General features: G+C 42.2%; 1 long non-coding RNA gene across 1 annotated transcript; it reads left to right on the plus strand.

The window, feature by feature from the left end:
• The first annotated feature begins 4,432 nt into the window (after positions 1–4,432).
• LOC135563348 (uncharacterized) lies at positions 4,433–7,856 on the plus strand. Its single transcript, XR_010460314.1, has 3 exons — positions 4,433–4,488; positions 4,655–4,715; positions 7,360–7,856. It is a non-coding gene; the product is annotated as an uncharacterized LOC135563348 (long non-coding RNA).
• The last annotated feature ends 848 nt before the right edge of the window (positions 7,857–8,704 follow it).

An 8,704-nucleotide genomic window follows, 5' to 3' on the forward strand; every position in this document is an offset into this window, starting at 1 on the left:
TCTGCAGAAGGTGAAGGTAATTTGGCCAAAATATTTACAAGCTGATGGCTAAGATATCTCAAGGGAAGTTTGTGGAAAGCTACCCAAAATGTTTGACCCAAGACAAAACACTTTAAAGGCAATGCTACCAAATAGTAATTAAGTGTATGTAAACGTCTGACCCATTGGGAATGTGATGAAAGAAATAAAAGCTGAAATAAATCCTTCTCTCTACTATTATTCTGACATTTCCCATTCTTAAAATAAAGTGGTGATCTTAACTTAGGCTTTCAAGTGTTTTAACAATGCAACTTTCCTCACCGGCTGAAGATGTAAATATGCATTTCCCAAAACACCACGCGGAGTCACTAAGTGCGTTGTTGGAGCATGCGTCTCGATATTTATAGGATTTAAAGAAAGGGAGCGGTGCTCTCGGCTCAGCTTTCTCCATTCAAATCTTACCTTAACATTAGAATTATTTCACAATACTGACGACGGATCAGCTCCTAAGAGAGATATTACCACCTACGGCTGCAAATATTTAGGCAGCTTATTCTAATGGTTACCCAATAAAAATGCACTAAATCACAGATTTGGCCCTTCATATGAAATATATTGAGACAAATTCCAACAATTAATTTACCCATAAGATGCTTTTGGCAAACCGGGCCCAGATGCCTACCTCTATGTACTCAAATTTGGAAATAAGCTGTGTCTGCTTCAACACGTTAGACATTGATCAGCTTCCATACTCATTTGCGTAGACTACCTAAATAACATTGAATAGTTGAAGTAAGTCTTCTAACTTTTCTTATACAAGTTGTATGTGAAAATAAATGCATCTGGACCGGTGCACAGTAGGGTGTCCTAAAATGTACTCATTAGCACATTATGTATTGTGCATCCCCATCTCAGGCTAAATCAGACTGTGTGTTTTAGTGCCAGCCCTGCCAGTGATTAATTATTATTGTAACCATCAAGACCCTAAGGGGAGCTGTTTGTGGCAGATACATCCTGGTCTTCACAGTCATTCGTGTAATGTCTCCATCTGAGTAATTAGCTAAATGTATGGTGGAGAAATTACAAGATTATGTTATAATGCTGTTATTGCATCAAATGGTTGTTTTATGCAACATAATAAGGGGTTGTTAGAACGCTCATCTGTGTGTGTTCTACTGAGGATGGTCCTCTGGAAGTTTTATGATGTCTTTGGGTGATATCGCATTCCAGAACATTAGTTAAAGTTTCTGTTCTATAAGGTACCAGGGAGCGATGACCCCAGGGCCAGACCTTGGTCTCTACACAGAGAACTGTTTTAACAGCAGATACTGTCTGCTGTGAATTATAAGTATCTTTCATACTAGTCTTAACCTTGTGACCCATTCCAAACATCTACTGTTTGTCATGTAGCCTGAAGGGGGTGTATCTTGGCTATAAAATATCTTTGTCTCGGGGCTCTCAATTAATCATTTGAGGGTGAAACGTCGCCAGCCATCATTAATGTAGAGCACTCAATTGATTCACTTTATATGTGTGTGTTGTATTGACCTGCTCCCTTATTAATAAGTGAATAAGGATTTAGTTTAAGTAGAACTCTGACTTGTGTGATAAGTTTGTCTCTCCTCGTTTGATAGTAATACAATTAACCACCACATTTGGCGATGAGGATGGGATGTGAGTCTTCACTTAGTGACCGCTCCTGATGACCTGGGTAAATCGTGCATGTGTGAAACTTCAAACTTGGGATCTCAGTGACACCACACTTCGGGAAAGGAGCAGATGGACCCACCCATGATCTGAGAGGCAGCGAGCGGAGTGGATACCACATCTCGAACTTAGTTTTTAAAAAAGAGGTGAGCGAAACATGCAAAGTTACGTAGGCTCTGAGTGTATTCCTGTGTGAGGGGGGCACCTTGGAAGTGTAAACAGGGCCGAGTCAGTGGAGGATGTTCTGAGAGTTAGTCGACTCAATGACGACTCAATGACACCTATCATTGGTCGATTGCGAGCGACCTAGAGCCGTCCTGACATTGAATTGATCACAGGGGGGATTGGTGCAGTCTGTAGGAGTGAGGGGCCAGGGTGACTGTGGGTTTTGTGTGAAACACGGTACCACGTGAAACCCTATTGGAAGAAGGACCTCATTCTGAAAAGTGTCTGTGTGACCATCTAAGTGACCCCCAGAAGTGGTGAATTTCAAATATTTTAAATGTGCTAACCAGGTACGCCCTGGGTTTGGTAATTTAGCATTAAGACTGGCAATGTATTACGTTTATTGGACAGTGTCTATTAGCAATACATTACAATGGGCATTTATCATCACGAATTGAACATGCTGTTATATACTGCTGAAATGCCCAATTGTCTAGCTTGTTGAACTCGGGATGGTCAAGCAGTGATTGTGGTTCCTCTCCCTCGCTCGTTGGTGTTGATTTCAGCCTGTCCCTCACTAAATACATTGGAAATCCACAAATATACACTGTCCATGTGCAATGAATGACATTGGGCATTTCCCATCATGAATTGAACATGCTCTAATATTTGGCTGAAATGCCCAATTGTCTGGCTCATTGGATGGCGGAGCAGTGATAGTGGTAACGATTACAGGCCTTGTGTGTCTGTAAGCCCCACACTGTGTCACTCCATCCTTGCTGTGTGTGTGTGAGAGTTTTTCAATGGACATCTGATTGGAGAACTGACTGATTTACAGTTCATGAGGGTTGCCTAATCACACATGACATTTTTGAAAATTGTGACCTTTTTAACCTCTTCAAACATCACCTATGACACCAATTTAAGGCACATCCAGGTTGTCACAGGAAGCTTAAAATGAACACAGGTATTCCTCAGAGTGGCCTGATGGATTGTCATTGAAGATTAATTACCTTTTAATGGCATCAGACCAAGGCTTTGTATCTGTCCTCGTGCTCTTAAACCTTAGTGCTGCTTTTGATACCATCGATCACCACATTCTTTTGGGGAGATTGGAAACCCAAATTGGTCTATGTTCTGCCCTGGTTTAGATCTTATCTGTCGGAAGGCTGTGTTTCAGACAAGGAAGTGGAGGGTGGCAAATGTTTTACTTTTAAACTCGGACAAAACAGAAATACTAGTTCTAGGTCCCACGAAACAAATAGATCTTCTGTTGGATCTGGCAATTAATTTTGATGGTTGTACAGTTGTCTCAAAATTAACTGCGAAGGACCTCAGCATTACTCTGGACCCTGATCTCTCTTTTGACAAAATATCAAGGCTGTTTCAAGGACAGCTTTTCTCCATCTACACAACATTGCAAAAATCTGAAACTTTCTGTCCAAAAATGATGCAGAAAAATTAATCCATGCTTTTGTCACTCGAGATTAGACTACTCTATGCTCTATGAATGCTCTACTTTCTGGCTACCCAGATAAAGCACTACATAAACTTCAGTTAGTGCTGAACACAGCTGCTAGAATCTTGACTAGAACCAAAAAATGGTATCATATTCTCCAATGCTAGCCTCTCTACACTGGCTTCCTGTTAAGGCTAGGGTTGATTTCAAGGTTTTACGGCTAACCTACAAAGCATTACATGGGCTTGCTCCTACCCCTCTTTCTGATTTGGTCCTGCCGTACATACCTACACGGACACTGCGGTCACAAGGCTCAGGCCTCCTTATTGTCCCCAGAATGTCTAAGCAAACAGCTGGAGGCAGGGCTTTCTCCTATAGAGCTCCATTTTTCTGCTTATCCATGTGAGAGATGCAGATTCGGTCTTGACCTTTGAGTCTTCAAAGTGGCTTGCGAAAATGTATTCACCCCCTTGGCATTTTTCCTATTTTCCTATTCCTATGGAATTAAAATATAATTTTGGGGGGTTTGTATCATTTGATTTACACAACATGCCTACCACTTTGAAGATGTAAAATGTTTTTATTGTGAAAGAAACAAGATATTAGACAAAAAAACGGAAAACTTGATCGTGCATAACTATTCACCCCCCAATGTCAACACTTGGTAGAGACAGCTTTTGCAGCAATTACAGCTGCAAGTCTCTTGGGGTATGTCTCTATAAGCTTGGCACATCAGCCACTGGGATTTTCGCCCATTCTTCAAGGCAAAACTGCTCCAGCTCATTCAAGTTGGATGAGCTGGAGCATACCACAGATTCTCATTTGGATTGATGTCTGGGCTTTGACTTGGCCATTCCAAGACATTTAAATGTTTGCCCTTAAACCACTCGGGTGTTGTTTCCCTCAAGAATTTCCCTGTATTTAGCGTCGTTACGACCCCCAGTTTCTGTGTATGTGTGTGTTTCAGGATGGCTTCCTGAAGTCCTAAGCAACTGATTGGTTGGCCACATTGATGATTGGAGCTCTGACCCCACCCTCTCGTCAGGAGATACAGCTGTTTTCAATTACCGACTCCTGTTGCAGCTTTAAAAGCCAGTGTTCCTTTGTTAGAAAGAGAGAGCTTCTTGGTGTGTCCTGTGTTGGTTGTTGCAAGGTATTTTGTAGCCGGTCCTGCTGAGGTATGTTTATGCCGCAGGACTGTTTTTGACTTGTGAAATTGTTCACTTTAAGTTTGTATATTCTGTTTCATTTGTTCCCAGCGGGGAAGGCACCTTGGGAGTGCTTGGGCAAGAGGCCTGCGAAGATACATATACTCGTAGTAGTTACTATGTCTATGCACACTAGGTAAGACCTGGGCGGACCATCCCCTGTGTTTTGGTTAGTGCGCCAGGTGGTGCTAAAACTGGTAAGTAGTAGGTAGGAGAGGGGGCACTAACTTAAATTCTTTGCTTTGGTTCCGTCTAGCCTCTTTTCCCCTAATTACCTTGTGAAGCAAAATACATTCCCTGTAAACGGTAATATATTCTGCCTCTGTCATCCTTACCCACAACTACAGTCACATACCTCATTCATTTCACGGGGCGTTGAGTGTAGCAGGGGGTGTGTGTGTGTGTGTCCCCCCAGGAGGTGTGCCTAACAAGCGTCAGCCATCATTCCTTCAATTCTGACCAGTTTCTCACTCCCTGCTGATGAAAAACATCCCCACAGCATGATGGTGTTCTCGGGGTGATGAGGTGTTGGGTTTGTGCAAAACAACATTTTCCTTGATTATCAATTTTTGTGTCATCTGACCAGAGTACCTTCCATATGTCTGGGGAATCTCCCACGTGTCTTATGGGGAACACCAAATGTGTTTTTTTCCCTTTAACCTCTAGGATAGGGGACGCTTGCAGGAAAATGCAGCGCGGCAAATTAAAATTTAAATCAAACTTTCATTAAATCACACATGTAAGATACTAAATTAAAGCTACACTCATTCTGAATCCAGCCGAAATGTCAGATTTTAAAAAGGCTTTTCGGCGAAAGCATAAGAAGCTATTATCTGATGATAGCACAACAGTAAACAAAGAGTAGCATATTTCAACCCTGCAGGCACTACACAAAACGCAGAAATAAAACATGCCTTACCTTTGACAAGCTGCTTTTGTTGGCACTCCAATATGTCCCATTAACATCAAAATTGGTCCTTTTGTTTGATTAATTATGTTCATATATATCCAAAATGTCCATTTATTTGGTGCGTTTGATCCAGAAAAAAGCTTCCAATTTGTGCAACGCCACTACAAAATATCTCAAGATGCCTGTAAACTTTGCCAAAACATTGCTTTTGTAATACAACTTTAGGTATTTTCAAACGTTAATAATCGATCAAATTGAAGACTGGTATGTGTTCAATACAGGAAAACAACAAACCAAGCTACTTTTCAGGTCTTGCGCAACTCAAGTGTTACCCAGTTCCTAGATGGCTGTACTTCTTCATTTCACAAAGGAATAACCTCAACCAAATTCCAAAGACTGGTGGCATCCAGTGGAATCGGTAGGAACTGAAAACAAGTGCCTAAGAAATATCGTTTCCCAATGAGAGTTCACTGAACAGACAGACCTAAAAAAAAATCTGAAAGGTTTGTCCTCTGGGTTTTGCCTGCTACATAAGTTATTGTACTCACAGACATGATTCAAACAGTTTTAGAAACTTCAGTGTTTTCTATCCAAATCTACTAATAATATGCATATCTTATTCTTGGCATGAGTAGCAGGAAGTTGAAATTGGGCACGTAATTTATCCAAAAGTGAAAATGCTGCCCCCTATACCTTAAGATTAAGCAGTGGCTTGTTTCTGGCCAATCTTCTGTAAAGCCCAGCTCTGGAGTGTACGGCTTAAAGTGGTCCTATGAACAGATACTCCAATCTCTGCTGTGGAGCTTTGCACCTCCTGCAGGGTTCTTTGGTCTCTGTTGCCTCTCTGATTAATGCCCTCCTTGCCTGGTCTGTTTTTGTGGGTGGCCCTCTCTTTGCAGGTATGTTGTGGTATATCATTTCACATTTTTAATGGTGCACTCTGGGATGTTCAAAGTTCCTGTTTTTTTTAATAACCCAACCCTGATCTGTACTTCTCCACAACTTTGCCCCTGACCTATTTGAAGAGCTCCTTGGTCTTCGTGGTGCCCCTTAGTGGTGTTGCGGTCTCTGGGGCCTTTCAGAAAAGGTGCAAATATACAGAGATCTTGTGACACTTAGATTGCAAACAGCTGGACTTTAGTGAACTAATTATGTGACTTCTGAAGGTAATTGGTTGCACCAGATCTTATTTAGGGGCTTCATAGCAAAGGGAGTGAATACATATGAAAGCACCACTTTTCCATTTGACACTTTTTTTGGAATATCACTTCAACAATTTGGGCTTGTTTGTCGATTTACATCAAATCCATTTCAATTACAGGTTTTAATGCAGCAAAGTAGGAAAAACGCCAAAGGGGATGTGAACTTTGCAAGGCATTGTATTGAAGGCTCATCTCTTCAGTATGTCCTAAGATTGAGTGTAGTCTGGCCCAGGGGTGTGAAAGTGAATGGCAAGGTACTGGAGCAACTAACCACCCTTGCTGTCTCTACCTGGCAGGTTCCAGGCTCTCCAATGAGATTCTGTCTCTAACCCTATTACGGGGGCTGAGTCCCTGGCTAACTGGTGCTCTTCCATGCTGTTCCTAGGAGGGCTGTGTCACTGACGTGATCTTCCTGTCCGGGTTGGCTCCCCCCTCGGGTTTGTGCTCTGGAAGAGATCTTTGTAGGCTATACTCAGCCTTGTCTCAGAGAATTACGTTGGTGTTTTGAAGATATCTGTCTAGTGGTGTGGGGATGTGCTTTTGCAAAGTGTGTTGGGTCATATCCTGCGTGGTTGGCCCTGTCTGAAGGTATCGTTGGACGGATCCACAATGTCTCCTATTTATGCCTCAATAGTTTGTGTCTGGGGCTAGGGTCAGTCTGTTATATCTGGAGTATTTCTTCTGTCTTGTGTTAATTTAAGTATGCTGCCTCTTTCTCTCATCTCTCAGAGGACCTGAGCCAGAGGACCATGCCTCAGGACTAACTGGCCTGATGACTCCTTGTGGTCCCCAGTCCACCTTGTCGTGCTGTTCTGCCTGCGGGTATGGAACCCTGACCTGTTCACCGGATGTGCTACCTTGTCTCGGACCTGTTTTCGATTTTCTCTCTAAGTCTGCATGATCGGCTATAATTAGCCAACTGACATTTACTCCTGAGGTGCTGACCTGTTGCACCCTCTACAACCACTGATTATAATTATTTGACCCTGCTGGTCATCTATGAACATCTTGGCTGCGTATTGTTATATTATCCACCCGGCACAGCCAGAAGAGGACTGGCCACACCTCAGAGCCTGGTTCCTTTCTAGGATTCATCCTAGGTTCCTGCCTTTCTCTGGAGTTTTTCATAGCCACCGTGCTTCTACATTGCTGGCGTGTTGTTTTAGGCTGGGTTTCTGTATAGCACTGTGTGACATCAGCTGATGTAAAAAGAGCTTGATAAATAAATTTGATTTTAAGATGTAACCCGAAGATGCCATAATTTTCCAAAAACTCGGTCCTCCAGAAAGAAAGCAACACTTTTGCAGTTCTGTGTGATATCTTTAAAAAAAAATCTGCGTTAGAAAGGATTAGTGTCACGCTGGTAAAAAGGATTTGAGACAGGCGCAGGAATACACAATAGGGGATTTTAAAACACACAAAACAAACACGTACACAAAATCACTGGGCTGTACCCAAACAAAAGAGCGAGGGTAAACCTTGTTGAACGCCACGGGACGATACTGGTAATACACAACATATGTATATAGCACGCAGCATAACTGGTGCACCAACGCATAGGTACTCACACCAATAACTGACAAGACCATGGGCACATACTAATCCGTGGGAATAGGGGACAGATGTGTGTGATGTTCTGGAGGGATCCGTGACAATTAGTTACACATACTGACCAGCTCAAATAGACCGATGAGTGCTAAATGGCAGACCAATCTGAACTCATCTCTCTGCATAACCAGCCAATCCATTATCTCACCCAATCATTGCTAGCGGGAAGGTTCCTTTTTCCATGGCTAAACAAACTAGGATCGTTATTTACAGATGCGTACATGGAAGTTCAAATGTTCCAGAATGCTTCGTGAAATAGTGATGTGCGACACGCTTAGTTTCCTGAAATGAGTCACAAATGCAGACTGATGGATTAAATGTAAACAATTTTACATTGTAGTACTTCTGACAGATAACATTCTAACTCCGCTCATACATTTTAGACTTTACAGCATTCCCAGAAAGCTTGGATTATTCAGTCACTGTTAGTTATACATTTAAGATGTGACTCTGTCGTGAACTTCGT

Source organism: Oncorhynchus nerka, linkage group LG3 (assembly GCF_034236695.1).
Source record: "Oncorhynchus nerka isolate Pitt River linkage group LG3, Oner_Uvic_2.0, whole genome shotgun sequence".
Classification (NCBI taxonomy): Eukaryota; Metazoa; Chordata; class Actinopteri; order Salmoniformes; family Salmonidae; genus Oncorhynchus; species Oncorhynchus nerka.